This window comes from Lynx canadensis, chromosome X, assembly GCF_007474595.2.
Source record: "Lynx canadensis isolate LIC74 chromosome X, mLynCan4.pri.v2, whole genome shotgun sequence".
NCBI lineage: Eukaryota > Metazoa > Chordata > Mammalia > Carnivora > Felidae > Lynx > Lynx canadensis.
The window spans coordinates 22,958,866-22,973,834 of NC_044321.2; positions in this window are offsets into that span (position 1 = coordinate 22,958,866).

Consider the following 14,969-nt stretch of genomic DNA (forward strand, 5'->3'; position numbering starts at 1 on the left):
ATATGTAAGCATCTCCTTTATTTTGCAGATCACTGAGACTCCCCCCAAATTTCCTAGTCAGTGAAAAGCTATCCCTCTCAGTCTCCAATGCCATAGTCAGGCATTTAGGGCACTGTTTACTTCCTTTTTCCTAGATCCTACTGCAAGAAGCCAGCACCAGAGGTTTATCATGACCAATAGGAAGATGAGTTATTTGAGGTCCCTATGGACTAAACAGTGGCACAGAACTGAAGACATATCTCTAGAGCAAGATTATGAAAGTTTATTCCTGCCCTGCAAATCCCAAGATAATAAAACGCATCTACAATGAATGTGGTCGAGTTAGGAAAAAAAAACTTCATAAAGCACCAATACCACTGCTGGCAGTCATGCAGGGTCTTAATAGTAGTGGTAAAATATGCATAAGTAAGAAAGTTTATGAGAAAAACCAATAATAACACTCTGTAAATCATTCCTGTCCTTTTGCACAGTTAGAGGTAAACAATAATGAAAAAAATCTCTTGAATTGAATTGTTTCAATTCTTGCGATTCTTGGTCTTCCTTTTCAATGGTTTTTCCTACACTTCACAGGCTATCTAATCCCTTCTCTGTTTTTCTGTCCATCTAATCCTCAGTGTCCTCTCTGAAACAGAGAATTATAAAAGTTCAAGCATTTACAGTAGTTGAACAATTGGCTAATTGACCTCCTTGCATTATCTCAGCCAAGAATGTGTACTTTAATGCTTTCAATTTTAAAGTTCCATAATAGAGGAATTCAGTCAGTGGCAAGCAAGTGGAAATACATTTTGAGTTGTCAGTACATAAAAACTCTTTATTTATGTAAATGAACTTGATTTCCTCAGTTTTAGATGACTGAATTGCTGGAATCAGAAGATTAAATCTGCATTCTTGTTGTTCACCTAGAAATACACCCTGGGGAAGTCAGGTCAGTAAAGCATGGCTGGAGGGGAAGCAACAGCTTCTCTGACCCAAGTTTATTACACAAAGATGGGGTCCTGTCTTTGAAGTATATAACTATAGTTTGGCTAGTGCCCAAGTACAAGGCACTAATGCTTGTATTCATCAGTGAATAAGGGAGTCCTTTGTGTAAGTTTGAATGAGAATGACATAGCTGTCAAAGTGATGAGGGAGCATAAGGCAAGCTGACCTGAGGCAAACCACCCTCCCCCACCCCCAGGTGGGATATGTGTGACATTCCTCAGGCATTCCTGGCTGCCCAAGAACAAAGGAAAAGACAGAAAACAAATGGTTAAACTGATAGAGTCTCCATGGGTCTACAAATATCTTAATCAATAGCCTAATCTCCAAGAACTCCCTACAGTCTTAATGATAATGCTTTGCTAGAGGGAAAAACAACCAAAGCTTAACAATAGCTAGGCTTTAGGTATCTTGTGAGTCTTCTTTAGTTTATGGAAATCCCTTTAAGAAACTTCCTTTTGACTTTATCTCCCCCAACTCCATAGTATATAACCAGTCACTCTTCACAATCTCAGTGCACCTCTTTCTGCCTATGGGTCCTGCCTCTGTGCTTTAATAAAATTATCTTTTTTCACCAAAGACATCTTCAAGAATTCTTTATTGGCCATCAGCTCAGAACCCCACCAACACCTCAAAACCCCATCAATAGCAAAGGCATAAATACACACGCACACATGCGTGCACACACACACACACATACACGCAAACACACACACACACACACACACACACACACACACACACACTACGCATGCCAGTTAGCAGAAGCAGTGAATCATTATGAACCTCGCAATGAAGAGAGGAGGATAGAGTGGTGGCAAAAGCAGACTATTATGTAAGAGCAGAGACAGAATAGTACTGACATAATGTTGTATCCCTAGATTGTAAAACACTACTTTTCTTCTCTTGAATGGGGTGACAAGGCAACTAGATCATTGGAGTTGCACCATCCTGAATAGCATTCTTGTCCTTTGGGAGGTCCAGACTAAAATTAAATCCCATTAATTAAAGCAAACTGAAGAAAAAAAATCCAGTACATTAATTTCAGTCACATCAATCATTATCATACAATCTTGCACCATGTAAAAAATATCAGTCATTAGTAATTCATTTTACTAAAATAAGCTGTATATTAACCTTATGTGATCAAGTTAAAATCCTATAATCATAGCTGAAATTGTTTATCAATTCCTTGAACAATTTCCTGTTGAAATATCTTTCAGGTATGGTACATATTTTAAGCCTTTACTTGCAATCTTTTTATCTTACCTGGTCTATCTTATCTTACAAAATAAGAAATGATTGCTCAGATAGTACATATTTTCTTTTTTTATATATATTTTTAATAACATTTTTTTAACATTTATTCATTTTTTTTTTTTAATTTTTTTTTTCAACGTTTATTTATTTTTGGGACAGAGAGAGACAGAGCATGAACGGGGGAGGGACAGAGAGAGAGGGAGACACAGAATCGGAAACAGGCTCCAGGCTCCGAGCCATCAGCCCAGAGCCTGACGCGGGGCTCGAACTCCCGGACCGCGAGATCGTGACCTGGCTGAAGTCGGACGCTTAACCGACTGCGCCACCCAGGCGCCCCAACATTTATTCATTTTTGAGAGACAGAGAGAGACAGAACATGAGCAGGGAGGGGGAGAAAGGAAGCCATAGAATCTGAAACAGGCTCCAGGCTCTGAGAGGTCAGCACAGAGCCCGACGAGGGACTCAAGTTCACAAACTGTGAGAACGTGACCTGAAGTTGGATGCTCAACCAACTGAGCCACCCAGGCGCCCCTACATATTTTCTTTTTCTTAATGTTTATTTATTCGTTTTGTGAGAGAGGGAGGACAAGAGAGTGCGTGCACATGCACACACAAGCTAGGAGGGGCAGAGAGAGGGGGAGAGAGAGAATCCCAAGCAGGTTCCACATCCAGTGCCTTGCCCAGTTCGGGGCTTGATCACATGACCGTGACCCTGGGATCATGACCTAAGCTGATACCAAGAGTCAGACACTTCACCAACTGAGTCACCTAGGCACCCCTTGATACAACATGTTCTCTAATCTGAAATGCTTAGAGTCTATGCTTATGTTACAAAAATTAATTATAGTAAATAACTAGCATATTATAGAAATCCAGAAAATTATTTCCAGTCATAGAATACCACAACAAAACCTCATTGATTTTTTTTTTGGTTTTAGTTTTAAAATGAGACTTGCCAGACACTTAATAATATTTGATTAAGGTCAAACTGCTGGTATATGTGGTAAATGAATTATAAGAGTTGCCTCTGAATATAGGGATTTCCTATAAAAATAGGGAGGGGAAAGACCAGTATTGAAAAAGATACATGAGAAAGCAAAATACAGTAATTTATTTAAAGAGTGTCCAATAAAGATGGATTATTGCCTTTTATTTTAGACTGACTTATTTCATCTGAGATAGATCTTCTTGAAAAAACTTCTCTGTCTTTATTTAATGAGTAAACACCTCATTTTTATCAGCAATTTAATTTGTAAAATGGAATTTTACTGTTTGTAGTTGTGGATAATAGAAATTAAATTTCCATGACACAAGCTTATGGGTCATTGTGATTTAGGTAGATGCAAGTTCACAATGTTGGCAAAATGAGTATTTTTATATGTTGTTGAACCTGCCATGAGTCTTCCCAGAGTCCTTTATTTAAAGGAAGAAGACTATATTTTTCAGGAAAAAAATCCTGTAAAGTTTTATGTATTTTATATTGACTCTTTGTCTTCCTGACATATTTAATAGTTCCTGTTAAAGCCACAAGATATTGAATGAGAGGTTCGGAGTTGGACCACTGCTCCATTTTAATAATCCTTAAAGCTTTAGTCTTCACAAACTGGCAGTTATTACAATGAGACCCATCTCACATATAACATGTAACAGTTTGTCCTAAGATCATTATAATCACAAATGAGACTTCTTTGACACTAAAATCTTTAAAAGGGACTAATTACTAGCTGAAGATTGAGTCCTTCCATAGTATTTCATCATCTTAGGTTTTAAGCATGCCTAAGTAAGGTTTTGACTTTATACTGGCAACCTTTCTTTTTGGGCCATGCATGAAAAGGAAAGACAATTGGCTTAATCCGTGTTGACTTGCCAGTTGTGGCTGTTGAGAACTTCAAAGGACCTTTCCACTGTCAGTCCCTGCTCTCCACCATTGTGCTCCAGATTATGCATTCAACAGGCATGAAGTGGTGTGTGGTAACTGTGGGATTCAAACTTTCCAACCAGCAACTTTTGGGAACTGAATAGCAATTGTTCACCATAACCTCAGTTTTACTTTCACGTTCCTAATTAGGTTTCTACAAACTTCTTACAGTTGTATTTTTTATTTGTGGTTCTAGTGACCTACATAGTACCAACAAAGACCTCCAGTAATCAGTTTACAGACACCTGGTGGCTCTAAATGTTTGTGCTCCAATGAGATCCCTTCCAACTCCTTCACAATTCCCTTGAATTGTGAATGCACAGTTCATTTTCCTTTTCCTTCCAAGCATCAGTACCTGTATGCAACTCCTGTACTCAAGCTATTGGAGCTACTTTTGCCCACAGGTACACAGATTTTGAAGCATCTGGGAGTTAATGTGCCCCCCCCACTCCAGAATGTCCCTTAACTAATGATTGAACAGTGTAGCAGCATGAAAGGCCAGCTCCCTTGCCTGGGCTAAGGATAAACCTAAGACTTAACTTACTCTCTAGAGTTCCCCAGCAGGACCACACTAAAGCTACCATCTGAGAAGCTTTTACCTGAGAATGTACCCTTCTTTGGCTCCCACTATCTCTTACAGGCCACCCCCAGGAACACTTCCTTAAATTATTTTAACACACATCCTCATGTAAGGGTCTATGTCTAACTTATGACACACGTACCATAGAGATCTCACAGTCATGTCAAATATCTCTTCCTGGTGGCAACACTAAGTATCAGAGTTGTTCTTGGCACTCACTGCCTGACCTTTTCAATGAAAACCTGCTCTGTAACAGGTACTGAGAGTAATTAAAAAAAAAAAAAAAAGACAATGGCATTAACTCTACCTCAAATAGCTAACAGTCTCTACAGCTAGAAGAGAAGAAGCAACAAAAAATGTGACCATGGGTAGGATCTGCATAGCTATCATTAGAAAACAAAGAGGCAGCAGCATGGTAAGGAGAGCAGTTTTCTGAGCATCAGAACCACACAATCTCATCATTTGAGACACTTCCAGGTTCTATCCCAGTGTCTCTTATCATCAAAAGAGGCTACAGTAGCATTTTGCAACGTATTAAAACTTAATAAATAGGGTGCCTGGTGGCTCAGTTGGTTAAACGTCCAACTCTTGATTTTGGCTTAGGTTATGATCTCACGACTCATGAGATCAAGCCCTGCATTGGGCTCTATGCTGGTGGTGCGGAGTCTGCTTGGGATTCTCTCTCTCCATCTCTCCCTGCCCCTCCCCTGCACATGCACACACACACACTCTCTCTCTCAAAATGAATACATAAAATTTTTAAAAAAACTCACTAAATAATTGCAAATTTGAATTACAAAGATTGGCTTATGCCCACTTAAAGTAGGCCTTAGAATAGCAAAAATGAATGAAGTACATAGGTGGACAATAAAAAGAAAGGTTGAGAGACTAGTCCAGAGACTACCTAAAAGCAAGTAAAATCCCCTTAAGGTCAGAGCCATAAATATGCTACATTTAGGACTTCCAGAATTTCATAGTGAATCCTATTATATTGCATGGGACTATATTATTAATGTAGGTCAAAATGATAAAAAAGTAATCAATTTCATACAGATCTACCTAATACAATGTTCTATGTGATAGCATACCTTTGATAAGAGTTAAATATATAGAAATGTGTAGGTCATCTAGTACAAACTATACATCTCTACAGATGTAAGAGTCCTTACACTTGATTCTACAGACTTGCTTTCAGCATGTCAGTGATGCAAGCTTACTTATGTGATTAGTGATCACTTATAGGCCTGATTAATTATAAACATTGTAACTTTCATCCATTAGTCCTACTTATAATTTTTGAAGTTAACAACTGGATTCCTCTTTAATTTTCTTAAATTACAAACTCATGTTTTCTTTAAGATCCTTTTTTGATGAGATCCTCTGATCACTCTTCTCAGGAATCACTGTAACTAATCTGTTTTAGAACAGGAAGTAATGCTATATTATCAGTGTTGTGCACTGAGCTTATATGTTGCATTTCCTCTGCATTTGAAGGCATTATAAACTAACTTCATGCTTTGCAATTGATGCCTCATGAATAAATCAAGAATTTTTGTTTGTCAATCTCTTACTGAAAATGATATGTTAAAAAATAATCTAGGTGGGAAAACAAAAGTGGTCAATTAAGGAAGTTTGGCATTGCTTCTATCGCTTTTAAGTAAGCAGAGCACTAGGGGTAGGCCACAGCAAAGAATATCTGTCAAGAGTGACAATAATTTGGGGCGAAGAAGTAAATAATTTGTGGATTATAAGACTTTGTCCCACAGATGATGTCATTCAATGACTATATTAAATAACTATATAAAGGAAATAAAATATAACTATCAAATTTCTTCATCACATCCTCATATTTAGAATAAAATGGACTTAAACAAAAGGCAAAAACTCGTTTAAGAGTGAATAAAACTGAATGAGTAAAAATACAAAGAGATATTCAAAATCTCAAAATATGATAGCAAGAAAAAAATAACTAGATAGGAGTACTAAAAATATTTTGAAATAAAAAGATAACAAAGAATCATCTTTAAATTTTATCTGCAATATATATATGATAAGAATAAAGTCCACATAATTCTGGAACATGTTAAAAATACAATGACATTAGGCATTAAGAAAACATTCTTCATTTATAAAGGTAGTTGGCTTTAATTTCCTAGCTAAAACTCTTATTAGAATATTAGGTTTAATTTGAGTCTCTATTGTAATAAAGGATATGAAGAAATTGAAGTATATGCCAAAGAATTTTTTAAAAAACTGAAATAAATCTAGTTGTATTAAAAGGCTAAATAACATTTTTGCCTACTCAGAAAATATAATGAAAGGAATGAATTATTGTTTTTTTAAAGTTTATTTATTTTTGAGAAAGAGAGACAGAGACAGTGACAGAGCACGAGTGGGGTAGGGGCAAAAAGCGAGGGAGACACAGAATCTGAAGCAAGCTCCAGGCTCTGAGCTGTCAGCACAGAGCCTGACGTGGGGCTCGAACTCACGTACCATGAGATCATAACCTGAGCCGAAGTTGGATGCTTAACCGACTGAGCCACCCAGGTGCCCCAGGTATTGTTTTTGAATGGAAGGAATACTGTTTTGTCTGTAAAAGATCAAATAAAAGGAAACGGGCTTAAATCAAATAGAGAAAGATTCAGTCATACATGAAGAACTTGTCAATCGTCTAACTGATGAACAGTACAATGGGCTCATCATGTAAGGTTTAGAATAGTTTTTTTAGCAGCTACATTTATAAATACTAGAACTTCAAGGGAACATATGACCACCCAATCTCTGCTCTTCTTTTTTTAGATCAGGAAAATAACACACACAGAAATTAAATTGCTTAACTCACTTTAGCAAATCAGCAAGGACTAGAGCTCACAGTTCTTAACTTCTAGGCTAGCTCTGTCACCTTGCAAAAGGTACTTAAAACTTTTGTTTATAAGTTAATTTTGTTTTGTTTTTCATTTGTATAATGGAAATATTAATGCATAACTCAAAAGGACAACTATGAATATCAAATAAATGTGTGGAAACTACTTAGCATGATGATCATTTATAATAACTGCTCAAAAAGCAATAGGTTTTTTGTTTTACTGTTATCACCTTGTGCTTTTTCTTCTAAAAAAATTCATCCAACAATAAAAAAGGAAAATCTACACCAATCTTTTGAAAAGTCTAGATCAGGACACTTTATTTTATTTTTTAAAGTTATTTATTTATTTATTTATTTTGAAAGAGACAGAGCAAGCAGGGGAGGGTCAGAGAGAGAGAGAGAGAGAGAGAGAGAGAGAGAGAGACTCCACTCTGTCAGCGTGGAGCCCGATGCAGGACTCGAAGGAGATCATGACCTGAGCTAAAAACCAAGAGTCAGATGCTTAACAAACTGAGCCACACAGGTGCCCCTAGGTCAGGACACTTTAAAATGTTAAAACTATATAGTTTTTCCCATGGGGGAAAATGTGTGGTTTTAAATTATGCCAATGAAAAAACTGCCACTAAAATATTAGTGTATTCCATAAGTTACTACATGGAGGCCATTTCTCATTTTCATTTATTATTTCTTTCAAATCCAAAGACAAATTTCTCTCCTTGAAACCATACTCAAAGTAGGTTTTACTATCATCTCTACTTTATAGATAAATAAACCCAAATCTCCAAAAAGTGAAACAATCTTACTACTATTCTCTCTGATGTGTTCAGTTTACTCCTGGCATCTGAGGCCCTAGGCTGGTGATGAGAAAGGATATGGAAAAACACATTGTTTTGATATATTCTAAATTGGCTCCCCCTTTTAGGAGTACAATTTGGGCCTATCTATCCAATTTAAAAGCACACACCCTTTGACTGAACAATTTCCCTTTTAAGGATTCTTTAATAAAAGTACTCAAAATACATATGCAATAGATGTACTTATATACAAATAAAGATATCTGTGGAAAAATATGTTGCCACATTACAGCCTTTATAAGCTACAACTGAAAGATGGTTACATAAATTAGTGCTACTTGTACAATGGAATGCCATGTACTCATTAAGAAGAATGTGATGGCAGAATAGGGGTGAAAACAAGACAATATAAATGATTCATTCATTTGTATGTTCAGCAAATACTTGAGCTAATACTAAGTTCCAGGCTAGTGATGCAGCCATGAATAAGACAAAGTCTTTGCTTTATAAATTTTACAACATAGTGAAAGAAGCAAGTGTTAAACAGACAAACAAGCAAATATACAATGTATGTTATATAATGTAGTGATAAGTTTCATAAAGAAAACTTAAAAATAGAAACAAAAAGTATATACTGCTCAGAAAAATAAACAGAATTACATATATGTATATACATATATAGTTACACATACGCATATATGCCTGAGATATTTTTGGGAGATAACATAAAACACTGTTGATAGTGGATACTTCTGCAGATAGGCCGAGGGATTAAATTATGACAGAAAAAAATATTAAAGTATTAATGCTTTGAAATTATAAATTTCTGTGGTATAAATTGTATACATATGACTTTTATCACACAGATATATTATTTTCCCAATAATAAGACAAGATAGATTAGAAGAGGTCAGGAGCTTGGATGCATACAAGCCATGAGCAATAGAATGGTCGTCACAGGTTTGAATATTTATTCAGGTTGCAAGCTCAAATGCCAGCAGAAACCTTCCAATAATACAAATTTGTGAATCAAGCTGGCAAAAATGTATGGGGAATTATAGAGCATGTGATGATCTGAGAACGCAGGAGTTAGCTACAGCCATTAAAAATTTTTTTTCAGACAAATTTAATAGTGTGGAAAGAGATAAAATTTTTAAATTCTCTGTCCTCATCTTACTAGAATTGTCAGGACTAGTTGGCACCCTTGCCTACCAAGGTCCACCCATCAGATCTTTGTAGGATGATCTGGCTGACACGTCAATTACATTAAATTGCTCATTGCTAAAGGGCAAAAAGACTTGATCATCTTTTTACTACAAGCACAATAAAATGCTATATTGTTACAATGACTTACAGAATCATCTGTGATCTCGCCCTGCCCACCTCTCTTTCCCCAGTTTTTCCACTCTGCCCTTTACTGTCACACAACAGAGTGTTGCTCTTCTTCTCTCTTGAACCTGCACATTAGTGTCCTCTCTGATATAGAACAGCTAATATCCCTAAAATGTAACTACTTTGAAGTTTCTCTTGACTTAGATGGGAGCTACCAATTGAAAGCATAAAGGCTCATGCCCATTAATATCCCCATGTGTCATCAAGTACCACTGAAATAAGCACTTTTTTAAATGAAGGACAAAAACGCATTTCCCTGTGCCAAGCAATTTTTCTGTGTTTCTCTGCACATTTACCTGAAACTTCTTTAGATATATGCACATTTATCATTCTATCTGAATGACATTTAATATATTAAGGAAAAAAGCTAAAAAAAATCACATTTAAGATCCAAATCAAATTGTAGCAATTCATTAACTTTATGAATCAAACAAGCTTGTAGCTCTTCATAAAGCAGCTGATTTTATGCTATAAATTATTTGTATGTTAAATAGATGTGTTTTTTTCTTTTTGCTTCATTTATTTCTGGAAAGTTGTTTTAAGAGAAATATGGCTATTATACTGCAGGTTTCCTAAGCACATATAGAGTGAATTTAAGTCCATGTCAGGAAGAGCAAAAATAGACGTAATTGGATTTCATTAAGAAATAAAATAACACTTCAAATGTCTATATAAATCGTTAATATATGCCAAAACTAGAGTATTGGTTGTTGAAATGGAAAGATGTAGCATTTCTGTGACAGATATATAAAAAAATGAATAAATATTGATAGCTGATCTTCGTTGAGCCATCTATTTGCTTCTTTGTCCTGTTTTTTATTAAAATTATAAATGTTATTATCAAGATATTGGGTAAGGGAATATCCAAAGACTTTGCATGTGATAATCCTCAGAACAAGCTCATGATAAAGGTACTATTATCTTTATCTTACAAACAAGGACATTCTCAGGAAGCTGTGTCCATAATTTGCCAAAAACTGCATGCCAACAAATGACAGAAATTGAACTCACTCTCAGACTGTCAAAATCTAAAACCCATGCTACTATGGAACAGAGTGAAAAGGGGTAGGTAGTGAGAGAAAGTGAGTGAAATTCTCTTTTTAGACTTGAAACCTAGGAGATTGAAATATGGAGCTGTCATTAGTAGAAATAAGATTATTTAGAAGAAGAGAGGTCTGGATCTGAGTTTGGAGAAATGTTGATTTCATCATCAACATTCTGTTTGTAATGAGCTTCTGTTGAAGATATAGTTAATATAGTTTATATAGTTTAAGATATTTTCAAACAGCTGGAAATATAAGAGTATTGATTTAGAATATCATTCTGGGGGGAATGAGAGGTGTAGTTTATTTTAAGAACTAACATCTTCCAAATATCTTCCAAATAACATAGCTCTTCTCTTTATTTGTATGGACATACCTAGGTTTACTACAAAATTGCTTGTCACTGAAGGTGTTACAGTCAGATTTCTGGTTTCTGGCAGATATATACTTAAAGTTGAACGTTAATATGAATGTTGAGGCAAAAAAAATAACAGCCTGACATAGGACTTTCCACAGTATAGTGAGAAAGACAGGATGTATTTACCTAAAGACATGTTGGATGTTGACTTGATTGGCAGTTGAAATGAATCCTTGATGTACCAAGGTGTTTTATAAGAGGATTTAATGTATGAAGTGCCGAAAAAGTTTTCATTTTCTCAATTTGTTGTTTGTTTTCATTCAAATGTATTATTGAGAAATATTGTGCAGACTAGATATTTTAAACAAAAGAGCACAGATGGATATGAAGGGTCCTTATCACCAAGATGTCATACAAAAAATGCTGTTTCTGCATGAAATTTTTCCTAGGACAGTTAGATTCTTAAATGGGTCCATGACCTAAACAATAAAGAATCAGAAGCATAGAGAAAAGTTTACTTTGGTGAGATATTTCATATCCCTAACCCAGTAGTCTCAACCAGGAGAGATTATGTCCACTATGGGTCATTTGGCAAGTCTGTCCAGACAACTGTCAGGACAGCAATAAGGGAAAGGGAGTTGTACTGGCATTTAGTGAGTGGAGGCCAGGGAGGCTGGCTAAGCATCCTACAGTGTGCAGGATGGTCCCCAGTGACAGCGCTATCCAGCCTCAAATGTCAAGAGCGCTGAGGCTGAGAAACCTTGCTTTAACCATGCCAGGTCCTAGGATAATATAAAAGAGATGGGACTTCAATATTTCATTATGTAACATACGTGCTAGTTGTAGGAAGTAATTATTTTAACTAGATCATCGATAGTTGTACTTCATGTGTGAGTTGAATTATGAGCCAGAAATGAGAAACCTATCATTTTACTAGAATCTTCTGGCACCAAATGACCCTCTCCCTTTAAAGAAACCATGCACACAAAAGATATTTGAGAGGATCTTCTTGAATCTGTTTAAAATATATGGAAATTAACCTTCCATGTGCTTTGCTTCATCAGTAAAACTGTGGAACCCATTAACAAATCACTACAGAAACCTAGCTCTATAAATCAGGAAATTTATCAAGTGTAGTTACTACTGCATGTCGGTAAGTGTCTGAATTAACTAAAGAATTAAAGATTGGGGAAAAGAGGAAAACCAACTTTTCATAAATTATTCATTTCTTATTCCAGTCTTCACATTAGGATCATTTAGATTGTTACCTGATGTATAAGCTCTATTGCCTTCTATTCTACCCTAATTAAGTAATATAATTTAAAAATAATTATTTTTCTTTGTTTGCTATGCTCCTGCACACACAGGAACCTGTCCTACAACTTTATCATTATATTTTTTAATAATTTCAGTTATATTTATGTTTAAATATCTCAATTTAGTTATGCTTAAATTTATTTGAAAACTTTAAAAATATTAACATTTCTGTCAAACTAATCTTTTTGTAAGATAAGTAAACTCAAATTTTAAAATAATATTCTACAGATAAATCTCAGGAAAGGCCACCTCACAGAGTTGGATTTTGCCTATGAAATGGGTTTTAAGTTGCTCTTTTTTTCCCCTTTCCTTCCTGGACCACACATTTGCATAGCACACAGGGCACAGAGAAGAGTCTGGAGATGTCGTTTGCAGACCAGGCTTTCTGTGTGAGCACTCAAACTTCTGAAACTTAAATGGCTTCATGATCCTTCACATTAATAGGTCTCAGTTTCCCCCTGTGAAAATTACTGGTTTACATTTGATAAACTCTAAGGATCTTTCTGGCTCTAAAATTCTGTTTACTTAAGAGAAGACTAAAGGGTGAACTTATTTTCTATGAAGTTACTATTATTTTTGCTGGTTGGATTTATGTCATACATAAAAGTTTACTGCAGAGCAACTTTATTTGCCAATAGAAAATAAAATTATATAAACAAATTTTAAATTAAATAGAAGAAAAATAATTTTGAATCACTATTAGCATGGATTACAGAGAATAACTTTTTGGGAGTTATCAAAATGGATACAAGCTTAGGCTTTGAAATCAAACAAATCTGAAATGGAATCAGTCCTCCGTCATTAATTAACTAGGAATCCTTGAGAAGTCCTTTACCTTTTGGAGTGCCAATGTCCTCATCTAAAATATGGGTATAACAGTACCTACTTGCAAGATCAAATGTGTTTAGTGCCTGGCATGTAATACAATCGTAGTAAATAACACTTATAAATATTATAAACCTTTCTGTAATTAAGACAGTAATCAACATTTATGTCCTGATTAATATAGATATTTTAATGCTTACTAGTAAGACTTTAGATAAAGGAAGCTCTGCAGCTTATTTTCAGTGCACCAGGAACTATTATTCAAATTTGAAATACTGCATTTTAAAATTTACCTTTGAATTTGCATGTAAATGTAAATTTTTGTAATTCAATATTAAGCTAATATTGCCATCAAAAACTAAAAGGTAGGGAATGGTGGGGGGGGGGCATACTACAAAGATTATAACCAAGACTGACTCTAGCTGTGGAGCTTGAACAAAAGCTTGAACAAAAGGCTTCACCTGTATATTTTTCAATAGAAGATGGTTTAGACTGGATATCTAAAAAAACCACTTTCTGTTTTAACTCATCATACTTAGTCTCCACATTTACTATTTGAGAAATAGTGTCAGTTTACCAAAATCTATATGGAAATGTTTCCTTAACAAGAAGAAATACTTTAAGGCACATAAGCTTAGACAAGTTATGAGCAAATAGCCCTCAAGATTTGCTTTACTTTTCTTCCTAGTTTTCCAAACCAAAGACCTCCAGATGATTGATAAGCCATTTCCTGTCAAGTGCAACAGCAAATCTTTTTGAGAGACTGTCAGTGGGTTTGATTCTTGAATCTCTCTTTAAATAGACTCCATAGGGGAAGCTTACACAAAGAACACAATGGCAGGGAAGACATTTAGAGTCAAGTTGGAAAGCTTTGTGTCCTTTAGAAGTAGTAGCATTTTTTTTTTCAGTGTAAAATTAACAATTTCCCAAAAAGAAGATTTCCACAAGTAAACTGAGAAGCTCAATCTGGCATTATCAGTTTGTTGGGTCATAAGGGGTTGAGGAGGGCACCACTGCATGTGCTATGAAGAGTTTGAAAATATTTTCTTTTAAAAAACATATACAATATTCTTTTAACCTGACCTAACCCCCAATACTCAGTTAAAAGCTGAATGGCACTTCTTTTTGGGTAAAAATTTCCATCAAAATAAACTGAGGTCACATCTTGCACTAGTCTGATTGACAGGAAAAAGGCCTAGTAAGAACTTTATAGAGGTGAAAAAATATGCAGTGGCTCAGTTATTACATAAATGCTCAAGCAAATCTACTTATGTCAACTTTAATATTTATATTGTATAACATTTTCCACTATTAATATAATTCTCTCCCTGAAAACCAGAGGTCTGGATATATGTAGTCTTTATGTTTCCTGATAGTTTTGGGGGCTGAGAAAATGACAATAATGTCCAATATATATGATAAAATTAGATACACACATATTCTATATACTTTTCAGAAAGAGTTCTTAGTGTTCACTTAAATTTGTAAACTAAGTGCAGAGTTGGAGGATTGTAATATTTTTCAGAAACTCTATAAAAGAGCTGAATTGAAACAGACTAAAAACAGGTAAATTTTACACTAGTTTACCAACTATTCTCTTTTTTACTTATCCTTTACTAAACACAACTAAATATTTGC